General features: G+C 46.7%; 1 protein-coding gene and 1 pseudogene across 3 annotated transcripts in view; both read left to right on the top strand.

The window, feature by feature from the left end:
- The first annotated feature begins 1,301 nt into the window (after window positions 1-1,301).
- LOC310837666 (zinc finger protein RFP-like) lies at window positions 1,302-11,873 on the top strand (annotated as a pseudogene). Its single transcript, XR_014568667.1, has 8 exons — window positions 1,302-1,786; window positions 2,647-2,742; window positions 3,695-3,925; window positions 5,578-5,600; window positions 6,841-6,959; window positions 7,363-7,395; window positions 8,287-8,316; window positions 10,393-11,873. The product of XR_014568667.1 is annotated as a zinc finger protein RFP-like (transcript).
- A 3,765-nt stretch (window positions 11,874-15,638) lies between these two features.
- LOC310837538 (uncharacterized protein) overlaps window positions 15,639-22,073 on the top strand; it is a 15,049-nt gene continuing 8,614 nt past the window's right edge. For both annotated transcript variants that reach the window (XM_083724263.1, XM_083724262.1), the window contains exon 1: window positions 15,639-16,654. The gene's annotated coding sequence lies outside the window, so the exon portion shown is untranslated. The remainder of the gene's footprint in view (window positions 16,655-22,073) is intronic.

Raw genomic sequence — 22,073 nt, 5'->3', positions numbered from 1 at the left:
TATTTCAATTTTTTAAGCATTATGTGTCTGGGAAACGCCTAAGCAGGACCTGGGAACAACATCCCCTCCCCTTCTAGAGTCTCCAGCAACCCCTATTCAGGAGCATAACTGCTTCAAACCACGGAGGCAGAGCATATAATCATCCAAAGTCTTATCCTCCAGGATTTTTATCTAATCCTCTCTTCCTCCAGGTTTTTCAGCCATTGCAAGGGACCAGACTTTATCAGGAATATAGGAAGACTTCACACTGTGTAGTAATATGGATGATGAATAATAATAGCCAAGATCGCACCAGGCATTCCTCTCTAGGGAAGGAGCTCCATAACTTGCCTGCCGCACCACAGATGGTGCTTTCTGCCAGGCCAGCCCAATGGTCCATCAAAGGCAATATTGCCTCCACTGACTGGCAGCTGCTCTGCAGGGTCTTCAGGCAGGGGCCCCTGCCAACCATACTTGCAGATGTACTGGCCAGGAATGATGGGAGCACTGGTGGAGGAAGGTGGGAGCGGGGGGCCCAGTGCCATGGGTGTCATCCCTGAGGGGGGTGACGTTCAGTGTGCCACCCGCCCGCAACTCGGACTCCCACACCTACCGTAAGCCATCGGGAGAAGGGGGAGAGCTTATTTGCCGCTGCCAAAGCGGCACAGCAACTCCCCCTTCTCCCGACCCGATGGCTGGCGGTAGGCGTGAGAGTAGTGGGTGAGCAAAACGCCATTGCCTGCCCCGCGCTTCCGGCTGGAGGAGGCAGGCAGGAGAGAGGATGGGAAGGAGGCAGGTGAGCGGGAAGGGGAGAGAAGGAAGTGGGGTTGGTGGGTGCGAACGGCCATCCCGCGCCTGGGAGGGCACCCTCCGCACCCCACCCCCCTTGGGAGCGCGCCCACCCTGGGCATATGCGCCACTACTGGATGGGAGTTGTAGTCATAAGCAAACAGAGGCCACCAGGTTGGGAATGCTGAAAGCGTCTGTTTCAAACTGAAATTCTTTGCTAGCATGCTAAAAACGAATTAAGTTAAAATTAGCAACAAGACTTTTCGGAGTTTTCTTCACGGAATCAAGTTCCGTTTAGGGCAGCAGCAGATTTTCTCCAATTCAAAAATGACAAGGAAGCCTACGAATGAAAATGTTACAGTATGAATACCACAACTTACTAGGTTTGTGTGGGTGTGTCATGAAAAGCATGGGAAGCTATCAAAATGGGGAATGCTACTTGAGAAAATATTCAGCAACTGCAAAGACCTGGAGACATTTAAAAAAATAAAAATAAAGATCACCTGGTCACTGAGTTTGAGTCATTTCCAGGAAAGGAAACGCCCAGTGGCTGAAAACAGAGAAAGTGAAACTTAACTCACTTGAGGGAGCCATGGCTGCTTTTGGACGTCCCGTCCAGAATCTTTGCAAGGAAGCCACTTGCTCCATCTGCCTGGAATATTTTAAGGATCCAGTGATCATCGTAGAGTGTGGGCACAACTTCTGCCGATCCTGCTTAATCCAGTGCTGGGGGGAATCGGAGGCAGAGGCTTCCTGCCCTCAGTGCAGAAAAAGAGTCCAGCGAAGGAGCCTCATCCCCAACCGGCAACTGGCTAACGTGGTAGAATTAATCGAGAATCTCAGCCTTCAAGAGGGAAAGGAGGAAGGAGGGAAAGGAGGAGTCTGCGAGAAGCACAAGGAGCCCCTGAAGCTTTTCTGCAAAGTCCATGAAGCCCCCATCTGCCTGGTGTGTGACACATCAAAGGAACATGAAAATCACAAGGTGATTCCTCTGGAGGAGGCTTCTGAGGAATACAAGGTAGGAGATCCCTGGATCTGGAGGGGGAGAAATGGCTGTGGATTCTTCTTGGGAAATTTCCTTTTTACTTCTCAGGTCCAAAGTAGGCATGGCATGAATTGGTGGTGGTTTATTATGTAAAAAGCAGCCCAGGGGAAGCCTGAGGGCTCCTGGCATGGCTGGGAGGAGGGAGTTGAATGTTGATATTTGCACCCCCATCCGATTGCAAGAATCTCCTGATCTGATGTTTTGAGAAAAGAGGGGGCAGAAACTGCTCTTCTACTCTTCCGCTCCTGACTGACCTATGTAGTGACTAGATGGCCGAGTGGGTGCTGTAACACTCATGCAAGCCAGTAGTTCTTTAGTTTGTAGTAGCTGTTAGAAATAAAAGGATTTTGCTTCACAGCTAGCTGGTGCTCACAATTCAGAGTTGTGGGTCCAGTGCACTGAGACCTGCTTTCCAGGATTGGAGGGTCTCTGAAAGTGCTCCAGTTGCCTAGCCCAGTCGGGGCAGAACCGGTTATTGAGCCCAGTCGCTGACATCGGTTGAAAGGTGTACCGACATTGAAGTCTTTCTCTCTGCCAGGGGGACAAAGGGATCTCCCTTGATATCCCTGAGTAGCATCTGCAAAGACTAGATGGAAGTCTGTAAGCAAGGGGTGACCTAACTGGGTCCCAGAGCCCCACAGGGATGCCACAAAAAAAAGGTAGCTGGTCCAGGGAGTCCTGGAAACAAAAAGGTTGGAAACCTCTGGACTTTTATTTCCTCCAGTAAACTACTTTGCTATTATAGCAAGGCCAGTGGACGCAAGAAGCCAGCATACTATTCACCTCCTCTCTGTATGTCTCAATCAAACCTGAGCTTTCCCTTTTCTCTTTAGAAAAAGATCTGTCGCCGCCTGGAGATTCTGAGGAAAGAGAGAGAGGAAATTCTTGCCTATAAAGCAGATCTGGTCAAGAAATGCAAACACCTCCTGGTAAGCGCTGCTGTTATTATTAGGGAGGGAACAAGCACTTGAAGAATCGAGTCAGGACTCAGAAGGGATGGGGAAATCTGCCCATTTCAGCTTCTCCCCATTTCTCATTTCTCCATATCAGTCTGTTTATTAATCTGATATTCTTAAAATGAATAAGATGTTAGGATAGCTACCTCCTTGTATAAATATTCTGATCTGTACTTTACCCTCATACATACATATTTTGTGAACATTACCTGGCTTCGTCAACCTTGAAAAATTCAGAGGTGTGAATTTCAAAGGATTGCTCTGTTTTGGTCTCCATATTTTTTTCAGCAATAGCAAATTAGGTAAGTTTACCTTTGAGTGCCACTAAATAGAATTTATTTCCCCTTGTCATTTATTTTGTGAATAGCAGTCAAGGAGACGCCTGAGGACTTGTGAGCTGAGAGAGTGGAAGCAATTCAATCCAGATCCTGATTTACCATAAATATTACTACAGAATTATCTTTCTAAATGTTACTCTTGTTCATTTTTAGGAAACTTGGGCCATTTTGAACCTTTAAAGAAAACAGGGGAGCAATGGGGATGAACTCTGCACTTTGTCCTCCTCCTCCTGTTTCTGCTGCCTTCCTAAATGGCCCCAGTCTAAACTGAGGGGTGTTTTATGTCCCTGGATGTTCTCTGAACAACCTTGAACTCTGGTTATGCCATGTCCCAAAACATGCAGGGAACATCCGTGGCTAGAAAAAAAGCTCCTTCCTTTAGGCTGTAGCTCTCTGGGAAGTAGAAGTCAACAGAAACAGCTATTCAGAGGGCTTCCCCTCAAAATAAAGGTTTACTTCTTTAGCCACTGGAGGTTTCATGTCTCTGAAAAATCAGAAGTGTCCTCCCTGTGGAATTCCCATCATGCTCTTCATGATGTTTTGAAGGCTGAGCACCTTCCACACTCAGACCTCCTCTTTTCTTGCAGAAATTAAGAGAAACGGAGATGATGGAGGCTGTGGAGAAGTTCAGAGAACTGCACAAGTTACTGGAAGAAAAAGTGAAACGTCTGCTGAATGATGTGAAAGAGGTGAAGAAGAAGATTGCAGGGAGAAGGGATGAGTAGCTGGCCAGACTCTCAGAGAAACTCTCCTCTCTTGACAGGATCATCCGGGAGATGGAGGAGAAGAGTCAGCAGCCAGCGAGTGAACTCCTGCAGGTAAGATGGTGGCAGGAACAGCCCAAGGCTCCAGGAGAAGGCTGCCTCCAATCCTTCATGTGCCCCTTTCATGTATGCAAGGAGTGCAGGGGCTCAGATGATGGAGCCTCTAGTCAGATTTGTTATGGACAGGAAGACCCAAGAGACCTGGGATGCTTAATTCACCTGAATGCAGACTAGAGATTCGTCTGTGTTCTTGATGGAACGGGAGGTGATCGGTGATCTTCTGCTCTTCTGTCTTGGCAGTGCTGCCTTCCTGCCCTTTGAGGGGCTTCACCAAGGATTCAGGCCTCCTTCCGACATGAGCCAGTCTCTTGACCAAGCTTCTCTCCCTGTTCCCTCCACAACTTCTCGTTGTTCCCCTTCCCCATGGATACAGATCGGCCCCAAATGGTGCTCAGTCACAGTGACCAAAGAGCAAGACAGAGGGACTCATCCAGACTGCTGCTTGTCCCACCCCTTTCCTCCAGGAAAACCCTCTTTTTACTGCTGAATTAGAGCAAACCTCAGCCAGGTTTTCTCTGCATTGACGTTTGCTTTGATGTTGCAACAAGGAGCAGGTTTTTCCTGAGGGAAAGCGGCAGGGCAAAGGCAAAACCACTTGGACCCGTGTTTTCTAGGCACAGGAAAAGCAGAAGTGTGGATGAGCCCAAAGAAACACTGAGCTGCTTTATTACCACTTTGGAGGCATTTTATGCTGCAGGTGCTTTTTAAATTTCCAGGTGGAAAGTAGAATTTGAAAATTGGGGACTTCTATGAAAGACAATTTGGGACAGTTCCCTGGTAGGATTATCCTGTAGGCTTACTTACGTCTGAATTGCACAATGCAAGAAGGACACTGACAAACTGGAACGTGTCCAGAGGAGGGCAACCAAAATGGCCAAAGGCCTGGAAACGATGCCTTATGAGGAACGGCTAAGGGAGCTGGGCATGTTTAGCCTGGAGAAGAGGAGACTAAGGGGTGATATGATAGCCATGTTCAAATATATAAAAGGATGTCACATAGAGGAGGAAGAAAGGTTGTTTTCTGCTGCTCCAGAGCAGCGGACACGGAGCAATTGTTCCAAACAACAAGAAAAAAGATTCCACCTAAACATTGGGAAGAACTTCCTGACAGTAAGAGCTGTTCGACAGTGGAATTTGCTGCCAAGGAGTGTGGTGGAATCTCCTTCTTTGGAGGTCTTTAAGCAGAGGCTTGACAACCATATGTCAGGAGTGCTCTGATGGTGTTTCCTGCTTGGCAGGGGGTTGGACTCGATGGCCCTTGTGGTCTCTTCCAACCCTATGATTCTATGATTCTATGAATGCAAATTGGATTTAATAAATTATAATCTAAGACATGAGATGGGTTGGAATCTTCTATTGAATCCATAAATGTGAGATTCCCTTAAATGCTGGTGGATTTTCATAAGGATTTTAAACAAGAATTGCAAACTGATGTGGAAATGTGGAGAACTTCATATTGAGAACTTGATATAATTTCGGACTGGAAAAATAAAAGCTGTGAGAAACCAAAACTGGCTGATTCCGCCATCCCTACCCAAAACCTTGGCATGTGCCAGGCAGACTGACATCCGAGGGCCAGGGTCTGAGGGGGTCTTCCTAGTGTGGCCTGTGGTGTGCAGTGAATTCCCTTCTCCTTTTCCCTCTAGGATGTGAAAAGGACCTTGCAGAGGTAAGTGGATCTGGCTCATTTCCATTAGCATCACTCTTTGAAGCTGAGATGCAGGAACCTCAGACATGGCCCTCCAGGGGCTGCAGGGGGGAGACTGTGGGACTCACTCCCTGCAGCATCCTCACAGGTAAAAGCAGGGCCCCCTCTTTGGAACTTGTAGCCCCCCAATTCTCCCCACTGAATTAGCACCATTTCCTTTGTGAGGTTTGGTTTTACTTTTGCCATGTGTATAATTTGTTTTGTTTTGGTCCGAATGTCCTTTGGATGAATCATTTGATTTGGTTGTGCACCTGTGGAAGATCTGTCTCAACGTCTGCAAACATTTGATTCTAGAGCAGAGGTTATCTAATATATCAAAGCAAGAGATCCCCAAGCTCCAGAAACAAATATTCTGAATTTACTCAAGTGTCACTAAGAGAAGGCTGTTTTACTGGCACACACAACAAGGCAAAGTTATATTCCTGGGAGCAACTATTGCCTTAGTTCAGGCATGTCCAACAGGTCGATCGCAATCCTTTTAGTATTCCTTTTAGAACCCCCCCAAAAGGTCAAACAACTTTGGCCAACCCTCCCCCCTAAAAAGCTCAACAACTCCTGGCAATGACAATGGGTAGATCACAGTCGGTCTTTTTATACTGTGAGTAGATTGCAGTCTCTTGGGAGTTAGAAGTGCCTGCCTTCGTTGTTTCCTTCTAGACTGACCAGTATAGTCACTCTGCCGGTCACTCCACCCTGTCCCAAGCAAACTCCTGCCCCATAGAGCCCCTTGGGAGGGGGCGATTTCTCACCAAGGAGCAGGAATTGGCTATTTTCTGACCATATTCCGGCTGCAGTATTTCAATTCAAGGTGTCTCTCAGGTTCAGAGTAGAGGTTTTAAGGAACATTTCTTGTTTCCCAAAAGAAGTGCATCTCTTTTTCTTCCTCACCCCTTCTCTAGGGACATCTAGAAGAAGGAAATGTGTGCTGTGCCTCATCACCCTCAGACAATTCCTGCCCCTTGATACCATATGATTCTGCTTCTTCTTTGAATAGACACCAGTGGGGAGACTCAGAGGCCTGGGGTTGCTGTTTTGACCCTTGGGGGTCTGGCTGAGGAGTCTGTAGTGAGGAAGAAACTCCCCACTCAGTGCCTGCCTGTTCCTCTAGGCTTCTTCCAGCTGACTTCCTCTCCACTCCTTTCTTTTCCTGTAACAGAAATTGTGAGTTTGAATGGGCTGACATTGTTTTTCTTTTCACCAGGTATGAGAAAAGAGAGAGTCCAGAGAACCCACTGCCTTTCCCTCCAGAGCTGAGGAACAGGATCTTGGAATCCTGTGATCTAAGTCACCTTGCGGAGGATGCAATGAAACAATGGAAAGGTAATTAAAATTGGTCGGCCAGGATTTCACACTGGGAATTCTGTTACTTCTTCAGAACTGAACATGCCAGGCTCTTATTGCATGGAATTGAGTAACTCCAGGATCCCTTCCTTCTTGGGGCTCCAGCCTTCATTTCCTGTCCCCCAGAATGGCCCATGTATATTGTGACGCTGGATCCTGTAAAGAGAGCCTGAACCAGAGTGTATCTGTTTTCAAAGATATGGAGCCTCCTTTTCCTTTTGGTTACCCGTCTTCGCAATCTGGGGTTGTCCTTCTGGAGGTTCTCCTGCTCTGAATGGAGTCAATTTAAGGATGCTACATTATGAAGTGTTACTTTTGTATGGAGATTTATTTCAGGTGGAAGAGTGTTGCCCTTACACTTTATATCTTTTTGCTTCCTCAGATGCTGTGTTATTCAGAAAACAGTTTCAGAAAGGTAAATTTCCAGGGGAGGAACAATTTGACAGGAGGGATGGGGATTGTTGAACCGTCTGCTCTGCAGACTTTGGGACCCCCATCAATGGCATCACTCTGGGAAACAGTCCTCTAGTGGCATTTGGGTTCTTTCCATGTCCCATGAATGAACTGGGAGGGAGGTTGAAGGCTTGTATTGGGGGCAGAGCTTGTTCCTGCGAAGAACCCACACACCAGTCTGAGTTCCATTCTTGCCTATACACTAGTATCCTCCTCCAGCAGAGCAAGGCCTGAGCCGCCTCTTCCTCAGAGTTTCAACCTCACCAGCCATTTCTCGTGCTTCAGCCATTCCCATCTCCTCAGAGTTCCCATAGTTTTTATGAGATCAGCCCCATTCCAGGAGGGAGGACTTCCCATTGCACGAGACCCTTGGAAGTACAATGCAAAGCTCTGCTGATTCTTCCTCTGCAATTTGGTTTGTCAACATGCTTGGAAATTCCAGTTTCAACATCTTCTTCCCACCAGTTCACTTGGGGCAGATGTTAAACCTTCCTCCAGCCCTCCAATACAGAGCCCCATTTCATTTGTGGATTTTGAATGATTTATTTTGCCATTTCCTAGTATGGTTTACCATTTCTGATATTCTCATGGAATCATGGAATAGTAGAGTTTGAGAGGATCCCAAGGATCATCTAGTCCAGCCCCCTGCAATGCCGGAATCATAGCTAAACACGTTAGTTGTTTTAATTCCTTAGGCCTACAGTTGTCGTTTTTGCAGTTCTTTGTTCTGTGATTTCATCTTTTGCTTGATATAAGGAAACAAGAGATGCTATGTTATGGTGATGTTTTGTAAAAAGATTTTCTTTGAGTTTTTGCAGTGTAGCCCATTAAGCCTCTCTTTTTGCTTCCTCAGATGTTCAGTCATTCAGAAATCTCCAGAGAGATAAATTTCACATGGAGACCCCAATTCACAGGAGGGGGGGGACTAGTGTTTCATGGGGGGTCAAGAGTCTTCTGTATGTTGAGAACCATCCACAGCTAGACTCTAGCCCTGCTGTGCAGAAGGTGGGGAGAGAAATTGCCCAGAAGGAACAGACTGAGCAAGGAAGAGTTTTATTTCTGCCTAGAGATAGTTGGGTTGCTTTTCCGTGTCACTTTTTCAGGCCTGGTTGCCACATGTCCTCTTTCCCCCGGATACGTCTTCTTTTTTTCAGGATTAAAATTTCTGCTGGGCACATTTTTAAAATTTGGCAGAATATCCCAATTTTCTTTCTTTATTTCTTTCTTTTGGTTTACAGTAACCCTTGAAAAGTTTTCTATTGTGTTAGACTAAGGCACCCGGCTAAACTAATCTGCAGCAGAGAATCACAACAGAGCAGCATCTTAAGCTAGCAAAATCCCTTCTCTTGTGGCTGAACTAAAAGGACGCTGGCTCAGCTACAAGATCTTGGAGAAGGAGTCCAGCAGGGCAAGAGTTAATATCCCTCTGCCCTTCAGGAGAGTCCATATGCAGATGTTAAACAGTTTAATAAATTGTTCTGTGCACACTTATGTTCACCAAGACGTGAACATGAGCCCAAATACTTTCATGTGGCAAGCAAGGGAGCAATAGGTATTATTATTATTCTTTTTTTGTTGAAAGTTAAGAACATTGCTACTAGCAATATGGGACGCGGGTGGTGCTGTGGTTTAAACCACAGAGCCTAGGGCTTGCTGATCAGAAGGTTGGTAGTTCGAATCCCCATGACGGGGTGAGCTCCCGTTGCTCGGTCCTTGCTCCTGCCAACTTAGCAGTTCGAAAGCACGTCAAAGTGCAAGTAGATAAATAGGTACCGCTCTGGCGGGATGGTAAACGGCATTTCCGTGCGCTGCTCCGGTTTGCCAGAAGTGGCTTAGTCATGCTGGCCACATGACCCGGAAGCTGTACGCCGGCTCCCTTGGCCAATAAAGCGAGATGAGCACCGCAACCCCAGAGTCGGCCACGACTGGACCTAATGGTCAGGGATTCCTTTACCCTTTACATTTAAAAGCAATATATCACAGCTTCTATAGCCTACATATAGTAGGGGTATTTAAAATGAAAGTCGTCATAGCCAGCTGTAGTTAAAAGTAGAAGTTGGCCAATGTGTCTTCTTTTTTGCTCTTCAAAATATGGCAATCCCACACTTGCCTATCATGACTGTCCGGTAACCTTTTGAGTTATCCCCCTCTTCCCCCAGGGAACTAGTCTTACGGTATATATTATATCCAAAAGAGAAGCATAGAATAAGGAGTCCTTTGTAAAATTGCCCTGCCATCTGCCTCCTCTTCCCTGGCGGCAAGCCCTAGACTTCCAAGATGGTTGGGAGGAAGGCAAGGAGAGGCCAAGTGGGTGAGAGAGATGGAGAACAGGAATAAACAGGCTCCCCACTTAACGCGATTTTCACTTGTGGGCACAAGGGCCCAGAACGTGACCCCCGTGAAAGTGTGGGGAGGCCTATATGTGGTTTTGTGTTGTAATTTTATGCTGTGAACCACCCTGAGACCTGTAGATGAAGGGCAGTAGGCAAATATAATTCATTTTTGCTGTTGTTGTTAGAAGAGGGGGGTCCTCCTCCCCCACCCCAACGCAGAGGTCCCCAAAGGCCAATTCCCACAGAGATTGTCAGAGGAAAGCAGCTTCTCTCTTCTCCTGCCTCCTCCAATTCTCCCCTCTTCCCCTCTTAGCACAGAAGAGATGAATAAAAGGGTTCCTGGGTGGTTTTCCCCCTTAGAAAATGTCTGGGTTTAGAGAAGGGCAGGAACAATATACATTGAATATAAGTAAGTAAAGGAAATTGATTTAAAAACCATAAAGGAAGATATTTATTCTGATGAGAGTCAGGGGGTCTCAGTCTAGCATGCGATGCAAAGAAATCCCCTTGATCTGAAAGGGATTCTGGGTTTTTTGGGTGTTTTTTATTTATTTATCAGGATGTCCGTTTCTGTCTCTCAGCTGACTCTGCCTATTCTTCTCTTTCCCTCATCTTCTCCCCCACAGCAAATGTCACTCTGGATCCAGACACAGCCCATCCTGAACTCATCCTGTCGGAGGATCAGAAAAGTGTGATATATGGAGACGAAGAGCAAGCCCTGCCTGATAATCCTGAGAGATTCAGCCACGAGTTTTGTGTGTTGGGACGTGAGGGGTTCACAGCAGGCAGACATTTCTGGGAAGTCACTGTGGGAAGTGGGGAAGAGTGGTTTGTGGGGGTTGCCAGGAAGTCTGTGAGGAGAAAGGACTATTTTAACTTGACTCCTACGTGGGGGATCTGGGCTGTGTGCCATTTGGAAGGGAAGTACTGGGCCTGGACATCCCTATTTCCTTCTCTTCTGTCCCCGAGTGAGGAGCCCAGAGGGATCCGGGTGACTCTGGACTATGAAGGGGGACGTGTGTCTTTTTATGACGCTGACTCAAGAGCCAAACTCTACACCTTCTCAGGAGCCTCGTTCTCTGGAGAGACCCTCCTCCCTTTCTTTCGTCTATTGGATAACAAAGCCCACCTCAGGATCTCCTGAGGAGACGAAATCTGCCTCTCAGGCCCAGCAGGAGTTTCTCTCCAGACCAGAGTGACTGGCATAAAAGACATTTACCTGCCAAGAGCAGGTTGGGCAGTTTTCCAAGGGCCCTTTGAGAGGATTCATTCCAGTCAAAATCAGCAGAAATAACAAAACAAAAATGGGTTGCTCTTGCTTTGCATTTTCCTTCCTTTTCCCAGAATTCCCTCTGCAGCTTACTTCTTAGAGAGACAGTCACACTTTTAACAGTCCCAACAAATAATCTTATCCTCAAACAGGCTCCCTAACCTTCAATCTTCTTTTCCTTTTGAGATGTCTGATTTGGCAGAGCATGAGACTCTTGACCCCCCATGAAACACTAGTCCCCACCCCTCCAGTGAATTGGGGTGGGGCAGCGACGGGCAAAAGTTTCCTGCACTGCAGGGGGTGGGACTAGATGACCCTCAGGACCCCTCGCAACTCCGCAATTCTAGGAAACCTTCCTCTCCCCACAAGACCTTATGCAGCTGTGAAAATGCATGCATCATTGGATTAATAGAGGACTGAAAAATGAACCCCTTCACCCACGTCAGGCAGGATAGCTCCTTGCTCTGGAGACCTTAGATGGGAAGAAAATGAAAAAGAAATTGAACAAGGTGTCAGCTTCAAATGCCCTCTGCAAATACAGCCTCTCCATCTCCACATTTTGACAGAAATAAACCTCCTTGCATTGAGTGGGGCTTCGGCCCATTACTATGTGTTTCGTGTGGATGCATTAACGTTCCTTATTTACTTGGACATAGGAAGGGCTTCGTCCCTGTTCATTAGTTTGATTTTGCTGCAATATATGAATATGTAATGTTTAATGCTATTTGGAACAAGGTATATAAACCCAAAGCCCCCAGGGCTCTGAGCCCAGGCTCTGGAAAACATTCCACTGGCTCTTTATTGCTCAGCAATAAATTTTTACTTTCTTTTTCTCCACTGCCGTGTCTGTCGATTCTTGAGCATATTTTGAGTGGGCAACAGGTATTCCTTATATCCTTGCTACAGTACCTGAGCTTGTTCCTTTCCTCCTCCCTCCCCACCCCCTTTCCTTTTATGTCACCTATTTTGGCTTGTTTTTCATTGATCTGTGAAACTGCATTCTCATTTCCTCCAGTTAAATGTGTTGCATTAACAACACATGTGGATGCATTAACGTTCCTTATTTACAGGCTGGATTCTGTATATCAGGGGCATCTAATGGGTTGTCCTCTTGATAGTGCTGGACTCCAACTCCCCTCCGACTCATCCAGCATGGCCAGGGGTCAAAGAGGGTGGGAGCTGCAGTCTGGCAGCTTCCAGAGGGGGCCCCATGGGCTGTGCTGCCCCATACATTTCGCAGGGCACCTTCTCTGTGTTCCTCAGCCCCACCCCAAATGCACAATGCTCCCCCAAGGAGCATCTTTTCGGCACCAGGGGCATCTGATTTCTCTCCTGGGATACCAACAGCTAGAACAACAAATGCCTGTGGAATAGACTCCTCAAAGATCAGGCAGGACTCACTCTGGCTCCACTATCAGGGCTGCTGACTACTGACTGGTGCAGCCTGCTCTGCTTTTCCTGCGTTTTCCACGGCGTGGTGGCATATCAGAATAAATACACCTCCTCCCCCATCTGCCTGAGCGCTGTCTCCCCTTCCTCCATCCCCTACATGATGTTGGTCTCCTTTGTGTGTCGTCATAGGTTCCCTGTGAGCCTCCACTCACCCCGTGGAAGGACACAAAAAGTGTCCCATTTGGTCCAGCGCCCAAGAGGGGCCACCCAGACGCCTGTGGAAAACCTGCAAGCAGGACCAGAGAGCAAAAGCAGCCTTGCCCCTCCCCCCCCCCCCCGACAGCTTCCAGCCACTGAGATTTAGAAGCCTGCTGCCTCTGGACTGTGGAGGCAGAGCAGAGCCATTGTGCTTAAGAGCCATTAACAGCCTAGTGCTCCATGAATTTGTCCCCTTGTCTTCTCCCCAGCTCGGCGGGTGGAGCACAGTCGTCTTAATCTAAGGGTCACCGGCATGAGCACCATGTTGGGCAAAAGATTCCTGCATTGCAAAGATCTGGACTAGGTGACCCTTGTGGTCCCTTCCAACTCTGCAATTCCATGATTTTAAGTTGGTTTACATCTCTGCCTCCAGTGGCAGTGAGTTCCATAGCTCAATTATGTGCTGCACAACGAAATGCTTCTATCTGTCCTAGATGTCCCAACATTCAGCTTTCTTGGAGGGCCACAACTTCTGCTGCTATGAGGATCTGCAATGCGGAGATAATGTGTCTCTGCCTCCCTGCCTTTATCATGGGGACCAGAGCAGTGGGTGGGCAGTTTCTCTGTCCCCTCCTGGAAGCCTCGATAGGGAACTTTATTGAATTAACAACACAACAGCTGGTTTCTTGAGGCAGCCAGAATACAAATCAGGAAGGAGCAGGCCTCTCTAACACAACACAACACAACATCTCACAACACAACACAACATCTCTCAACTCCGGCCTCCCTGAACTGTGGGAACAGAAAGTCAGTCTTGGAACTGCCATGCACTGGCGTGTGTGTGTGTGTGTGTGTGTGTGTGTGTAATCGTGCTGCCTTGGTGCCTTAGATGCAGGGACATCTTGCTCTGCAGTGTCTACACTGAGTGTCTGTGGCTCTCCTGGATTTCACACTGACACCTTTCCCAGTCCAAAATGGGAGATGCAAGTGACTGAACCTGGAAGCTTCTCCATGCCAAGCAAACGCTGTTCCCCTGAGTCGCAGCTCTTCCCCATTTTTGAAGCAATGCTCATGACCTTCTTTATACTATTTGTTTAACTTTCTGAAATCCCAATTAATTCCTATGTTAGGTGAAAAGGAATTAATAAGGAGTCCGACAAGTTCATATACAGTGGTACCTTGGGTTACATATGATTCTTTTTTTTAAATAAATTTTTTATTAATTTTTTTTCCATATAATCTCCAATAATACAAATTTTCACATCACATATTTTAACTTATTGGACCTCCCTCAACTTCTCTGACAATCATTCGTAGTTAAATTTCTATCTTCACATTCCTTAATTTTGGTATTGCCTTTAAATACAATATTTCTGTCCTCATTTACATTCTTGCAATATTCCTTATTTTTTCACAAAGCTTCTTTAAAACACACTAGCGTTGTATATTCCTCACATACAGTTTTCAAATATTCTCTAAATTTTCCCCAGTCCTCTAAGAACTTATGGTCCCTTTGGAATCTAATTTTTCCAGTGAGTTTATCCAGTTCTGCATAGTCTGTTAGTTTTGTTCTCCATTCTTCCAAAACTTTGCTTCAGGATGAGAACAGAAATCGCGCAGCGGCAGTGGGAGGCCCCATTAGCTAAAGTAGTGCTTCAGGTTAATAACAGTTTTAGGTTAAGTACGGACTTCCAGAACGAATTAAGTACTTAACCCGAGGTACCACTTTATTCACATCCAAAAAGTCACACTCAGAACAAGACCCCATTTAGAGCCCCAGAGAGGAACATGCAGCTAAATGATACAGACCAGTCACGATGTTACAATCACTAAACCAAGATGGCATCCTAAGAGTGGAACAGAAAATGGTCTCCTCTTATCTTAAAAGGTCTTCACGACAAGGGAATGCCAATCCAGAGGCCCATCTAGTCCAGATTCCTCTTCTCCCTGTGGCTGACCAGATGCCCTGTGGGAAGCCCCCAAGACGACCTGAGAGCAACACCCCTACTCTCCCCAATCCCGGGGATTCCCCACAACTGAAGCTCAAAGGCACCTGCTGCCTCCGACAGTGGAGGCCCCACGTAGCCATCCCTGAATAGGTCTAGTCTTCCAAGTCTTCTAAAGCCAACCAAATTGGTGGCCTTCCCTGCCTCTTATGTGAGGGAGTTCCAGAGTTTTACTGTCTTTTGTCAGTCCGGAATCTTCCACCATCTGGAATGTGATAGGAATTTGGAGGTCTTAGATATATGTAAAATGTTCATAAGTCTACCAACGAAGCACTTACATAGGTCAGGACAGGAAGACCGACCTGGAACCATTCTGATTCCCAAACTGAGCAAATGTTTTCTCTGCAAGGTCAAAGGAAAATGGAAAAGCTTCCCCATTGTCTTTTCCTTCACAAATCCTGTCTTAGGGGCACATTTAAGATGTTAATAGGGTGTGAGGCTGTGACCTGGCTCAGGAACTAAGTATTTATCATTACAAAAGACTGGCCAGGCTCCCCAGGCAATCCAATCAAGTGACCATTAAACAGGTAACCTGGCAGACAGGAGGTAAACAAACCACTCAGATTTCTGCTGTAAACCGCCTTTTCTGTAATGTATGTATGATGTAATCATACATCATGTATGTATGATAAGGGACGCAGGTGGCGCTGTGGGTTAAAGCCTCAGCGCCTAGGACTTGCCGATCGAAAGGTCGGCGGTTCGAATCCCTGCGGCGGGGTGCGCTCCCGCTGCTCGGTCCCAGCGCCTGCCAACCTAGCAGTTCGAAAGCACCTCCAGGTGCAAGTAGATAAATAGGGACCGCTTACCAGCGGGAAGGTAAACGGCGTTTCCGTGTGCGGCTCTGGCTCGCCAGATGCAGCTTTGTCACGCTGGCCACGTGACCCGGAAGTGTCTCCGGACAGCGCTGGCCCCTGGCCTCTTGAGTGAGATGGGCGCACAACCCCAGAGTCTGTCAAGACTGGCCCGTACGGGCAGGGGTACCTTTACCTTTACCTTTATGTATGATGTATGGAGGGGTGGTCTTGAGCTCCAGGGCAGGAAATTTAAAATGTCTATATAAGGCCTTGCGCAACATCGTTCGGGGTTCCTCTACCCTCCTGCGTGTGGTGAGTGAGGACCCTGTTGCAACAGATCAATAAAGATCAGGCTTACTAGGTGCTTTGCTTCTCTATATTCTCTGGTTGGCCTCTGCTATTTTCTCCTACCAATAGGGAACCTACATAAGGACTCTATATCAGCTCTTGGATACCCCATAAGGGGAAAAGGGCAGATTTTGTTTACAACAGAGACTAAATGGACATTTGGCCTGATCCAACAAGGATCCCCTTCTTTTCTTTGCCAAGTATGCAAAAAGAGAGTTGGATCCTATTCCTCCCATTTGTGGAGTTCACACTTCCACATCTGTATAATACAGCGTGAGTCATTGGGAGCTGTTGTTGTCAGTGTGGGTCTGTGGCTGCCCTTGTGATGTGTCCCTGGCCTTCATTCTGCACCATCAAGCCAAGATGTTTCATAATGGAGTCTAGAACATTTGGGGACTTAACTAATTAACTTGGGGTGGAGTCTTGCTTCTTTAAAATAAATAATAGCTATTCATCAACAAAACACAATCCATTTTTTTATCAACCACCAGGGTGCACATTATTTTTCTAATTGGATCATCTATATCTTCTAGATTAATACCTATGATGCCAACTGTTTCTCCTCCTTTTTACAAATCTTTTTGTGATAACTGAAAATATGGGTCCAATTTCTATTTTTAATCAAATATTACTTTAAACTTCCTGCTGAATCAATTTAATTATTTCAGCTTATTTTTGCTAGGTTTCTTTGTTGTCATCCGCCTATGTCTTGTGATGTAGATAAGGTGTGGCTTCTCCACTGCAAATCAGGATGTAACCAACACTTCTCCCTTTTTTTCCTGTGTAATGTGGCACTTTTCAAGAATATTAGCTGGACGGGGAGCCACCAGGGGGCGCATTGGAAGATGGCCGACAATAACATCTCTCCGACCCACACGAGGTAATGAAGAGGCTGATATGGGAGTATGCAGCCTCCCTTGCCCCCCAAGGGAATGGGGGGTACTGCCTTGCCTGCTGTGTCCATAATTCACCCCCGGATTCGAAAGAAGGGGGTGAGGGCACTAGGCACGAAGCCCTCGGGTGAGGTCGGCTCTCCCGGACGCTGTCTCTAATCGCGCACTGGTTTGCATCAGCTTAAAATATATAATTGGAAAAAGAAGCAAATACTTCAAGTGAAGACTGGGAGTAAAGACTGCTGATTAATGGGATCTCTGAGATGCTGAGCGACGGGCTGGACAATAAATCAAGTGAAGACTCATCATTAAAAGATTGGTATGTTGGAGTGAGACGGAAAGGGGGGGGAGGAAAAAACTTGTTTTTGTTTTATGTGAGTACCCAATAACCCTCCCCCCCCCCCAGAGAGAAAGAATCGTTGCAAATTACTAATCACAAGCAGGAGGTTAAGAACTGTGTGGAAATGAATTACTGATCAAAGAGAGGACTGGTGGGAACATCAGGAATGGAAAGAAAGCTTTGTGACGCAGCTACAAATGGAGATTCGTCAAGACAGGCCTGCCCACAGGAGGACAAGGGGGAGGAGGACCATGGTCATCAGAATGTGAATGTATGGTTATTGGAATGTGAATTTGACCTGGCAGGGTCCCCTGAGATACAGATTGGCAGGCCTGTGGAAAACAACGGACAGACTGTGGGAATGTTCTCTACGGAGGTGTGGAAATGGCGTCTGTCCTCTATGTGATATGGCTCTTGGAGAGTGTAAAATCCACACAGGATATGTTTGTTTTCAACCCCCTTGTGAAGATTATCAGAGATCACAAAGAAAGGAATATATGATGATAACAACAAGAAGATGAGGAAAATAATAAAGAGACTATCTGGACAGAACTGGACAGAACTGTGAAATTAAAGCAGCAGCAAGAGTGATGTTTGGATCCCTTTCGGAGCTCGAAGAATGGGTACGCGCAACAAAATTTTAAAAAATTTGGCTGTATAATTTGGAATTAATGTGATTTGGAATTAATGTGATTTGATTGGCCTGTTTATATATACAATATATATATATATATAATATATATAATATATATAATATTATATATATATAATATTAGCTGGACATATTCCCTAAATAAATTACCTGGTGTCTGATGAATGCCTTCTTCTGAATGAAGCTTTTCCCACAATCAGGACATTCATAAGGCTTCTCCTCCACGTGGGTTCTTTGGTGTTTGATCAGCATATCTCACGGAGAAAAGTTCTTTCCGCACTCAGGGCATTCGTGAGGCTTCTCTGTTAATGGAGAAATCTGAGGGCTCCCTTGGACAAAAAACAAGGACACCAGCCAGGAATACCAGAACAAAACAGCAGCCAGTAGGCTTGGTCTTTATTGAAGACTGTCGAGACAGGACTCCCACCTGCCACAAGGTGGAACAAGATGGAAGCCCTGAACAAAAGAGCCCCCAAACTTTTATTAGTTGCTAATCCCCATGTTTCATCCCCCCCAAACTACATCACTAATACATCATGGTTACATAATGAAAGGGGAGGTCTGGTGGCAGTAATCTGAGCATCCTGGTCCCTGCCCCATGGTTCTCCTTGCCCTCCACCAAACACCCATCAAGTGTAACAAAAAAGATATTTGCATTTCCCTGTTTCCCAGCCAAGTTAATCACACCCTTTTGTCTTCATCTGGGTTTGTTATTTCTGGAATGGCACTCAGGTATCAGGATGCCTTTTAATGAGGGTGAAAGAGGAGAGCGCAAAATATGGTCTGAAGCTCAACATCAAAAAAACGAAGATCATGGCCACTGGTCCCATCACCTCCTGGCAAATAGAAGGGGAAGAAATGGAGGTAGTGAGAGATTTTACTTTCTTGGGCTCAATGATCACTGCAGATGGTGACAGCAGCCACGAAATTAAAAGACGCCTGCTTCTTGGGAGAAGGGCAATGACAGGCCTAGACAGCATCTTGAGAAGTAGAGACATCACCTTGCCAACAAAGGTTCGTATAGTTAAAGCTATGGTTTTCCCAGTAGTGATGTATGGAAGTGAGAGCTGGACCATAAAGAAGGCTGATCGCCGAAGAATTGATGCTTTTGAATTATGGTGCTGGAGGAGACTCTTGAGAGTCCCATGGACTGCAAGAAGATCAAACCTCTCCATACTGAAGGAAATCAACCCTGAGTGCTCACTGGAAGGACAGATTGTGAAGCTGAGGCTCCAGTACTTTGGCCACCTCATGAGAAGAGAAGACTCCCTGGAGAAGACCCTGATGTTGGGAAAGATGGAGGGCACAAGGAGAAGGGGACGGCAGAGGACGAGATGGTTGGATAGTGTTTTCGAGGTTACCAGCATGAGTTTGACCAAACTGCGGGAGGCAGTGGAGGACAGAGGTGCCTGGCGTTCTCTGGTCCATGGGGTCACGAAGAGTCGGACACGACTAAACGACTAAACAACAACAACAACATCAGGATGCCAGGAATTATCACTCAGGCAGAGGAGCTGCTGAGTAGCTGAGCTCACGTGTCTGTATGAATTTATGAAGTTTTCCCAGTGAGCCCGTACATAGATACATTTATCAGCGAATTCTTACATTTGGTATCGTGCAGCAGAGGCCCTTTGAATAGATAGGAAGAAACTGTGATGAAGTGTTTTGTGGGGACAAATCACAAAAGTCACAAAAGCGATTGTGCTGATTTTGGTAGTGGGCTGCATGTGCATGATATCTCTGGAGGGGCAACCCCCCCCCAAAAAAACCCTATACATAAATTCCTGCAACATCTCCCATGTGGATCAATCAGCCTACAAGGATGATGGAAAATTTTCCTGCACTTGGGGCATTCATAAGGCTTCTCCCCTGTGTGGGTTCTCTGGTGCTTGATCAGTGTATCCCGCCGGGAAAAGTTTTTCCCACACTCAGGACATTCATGGGTTTCTCCCCTGTTTGCGTCTTCTGATATTCAGTTAAGTTGCATGGATGGTTGAAGTTTCTCCCGCAATTGGGGCACTCGTACGGCTTCTCCCCTGTGTGAGTCCTCCGGTGATTGAGTAATCTATCTCTCCGGGAAAAGCTTTTCCCGCAGTCCGGGCATTCGTGAGGTCTCTCTCCCGTGTGGATCTTCTGGTGCCTCTTCAAATGGAGTTGCCACCAGAAGCCTGTCCCGCACTGGGAGCATTGATACGGCCTCTCTCCCGTGTGGATTCGCAGGTGACTCACCAAATTGGTTCTCTGGCTGAAGCTTTTCCCACAGTGGGAGCACTTGTGCGGTTTCTCTTCAGTGCCGGTCAGTGTAGACAATGCTAGGTGGACCCAAGGGGTCTGTCTGGCTGACTCTGCTTTTAATAAGACGGCTACTTTTAAAATGAGGGATGCGGGTGGCGCTGTGGGTTAAACCACAGAGCCTAGGACTTGCCGATCAGAAGGTCGGCGGTTCAAATCCCCGCGATGGGGTGAGCTCCCGTTGCTCGGTCCCTGCTCCTGCCAACCTAGCAGTTCAAAAACATGTCAAAGTGCAAGACTTGCCGATCAGAAGGTTGGCGGTTCTAATCCCCGTGATGGGGTGAGCTACCGTTGGTCGGTCCCTGCTCCTGCCAACCTAGCAGTTTGAAAACATGTCAAAGTGCAAGTAGATAAATAGGTACATCTCCAGCAGGAAGGTAAACGGCGTTTCCGTGCACTGCTCTGGTTTGTCAGAAGCAGCTTAGTCATGCTGGCCACATGACCCGGAAGCTGCACGCTGGCTCCCTCAGCCAATAAAGCGAGATGAGTGCTGCAACCCCAGAGTCGGCCACGACTGGACCTAATGGTCAGGGGTCCCTTTACCTTTACCTTACTTTTAAAATGAGGCTGCATTTTAAATTGCATTTTAACCTGTATTTAAAATTGGTGTTTTTTTCCTATTATGTTTTTACTGTAATTTTACTGGTGTTAGCTGCCATGAGCGGCGTATAAATAAATTCATTATTATTAGTAGTAGTAGTAGTAGTAGTAGTAGTATTCCAGCCTGTTTGCTCGCATGCCACCTCTCTGTTGGGAAGCTGCCCCACAGCCCCCAATGGGTTAAACGGATAGAGCTGTGTTTTGCAGAGAGGCCCAGGGAGCAGCCAGCCAATGCTGTCCCCTCCTTTTCCTGCCAGGGAACTCAGCTGCAAAACCCTGGCTTCTTTCTGCAGAAGGTCAAAGAGGTGAGTGCAAAGCTGTGTTTTGGGGCAACGAGGGAGGCGAGCCAGGAGGCAAGAGGAATTGGCAAGGAAAACGCATTGAGGGGGTTTGGAAGCGGCGAGGGGGTTTTGACATGTATGGAGTCAGACTGATGGTCCATCCAGCCCCGTATTGTCTGCACAGGCAGGCAGCAGCCCCCTGGGGCTTCAGGACAGCCCTGCTTAGGGATTGACGCTGCATGCAGAGCAGGTTCTCTGCCCACTGCAGCCCATGTCTCTCTATACTGACCCATACAGGAACATCGCCATCATCATTCTATATTTTGAAATCATTTTTATTTGATTTTACAGATACAAAATTATAACAATCCAAATGCATATCCGTATATAGGGATTACTCTGAATCTCGAGATTTCCCCCCTCCATGGGTCCTATTGTCAACATTTACAACTGCATATTATTTCATAATCTATATTTTATATCAATCCATACTATCCGTGGTATTTGTTACACTGCAAGTGAGATTAAAATCCTGCTCATGCTTTCATCTGCTTGCCGTGGTCTCCTAAATAAATTACAATTTCCCCTCGTTCCTTTTTAAAGTTTTTGTCCTCTTGGTTCCTGAGTTTTCCAGTCAGCTTTGCTTGCCACTCCTCTCTGGTAGGGACTTTGTCTTCTTTCCATCTCTGGGCTAGTAGCATCCAAGCGCTTTATTATTATTATTTTATTTATACCCCACCCACCTGACTGGATTGCCCCAGCCACTCTAGGCAGCTTATAACATATATAAAACATAATTTAAAAATTTAAAAAAAACTTCCCTGTACAGTTTCCATATACCAAGTCAGACCATTGGTTTCCCTAGCTCAGTATTGTCCACACTGACTGGCAGCAGCTCTCCAGAGTTTCAGACAAGAGTCCTTTCTAGTCCTACAGGGAAGTTTTTAATGTATGACATCTTAGTGTATTTTTTTGTCTTGTGGAAGCCGCCCAGAGTGGCTGGGGAAACCCAGCCAGATGGGCAGGGTACAAATAAATTATTACCTTTAATAAAGATAATTCCCTTACCTTTCCCGCCCCGACCTGGCCACAGTGATCCATGCGACGGTCATCTCCAGGCTTGACTACTGTAATTCGCTCTACGTGGGGCTGCCCTTGAAGCTGTCCCAGAAACTCCAGCGGGTGCAGAATGCTGCAGCCAGGCTCCTCACGGGGTCTCTGCCATGGGAGCATATTCACCC

This window comes from Podarcis gaigeae, assembly GCF_964106915.1.
Source record: "Podarcis gaigeae genome assembly, chromosome: 2".
Taxonomy (NCBI): domain Eukaryota; kingdom Metazoa; phylum Chordata; class Lepidosauria; order Squamata; family Lacertidae; genus Podarcis; species Podarcis gaigeae.
The sequence above is the reverse complement of the archived record's forward strand: the minus strand, read 5'-3'. Positions and strand labels throughout refer to the sequence as shown.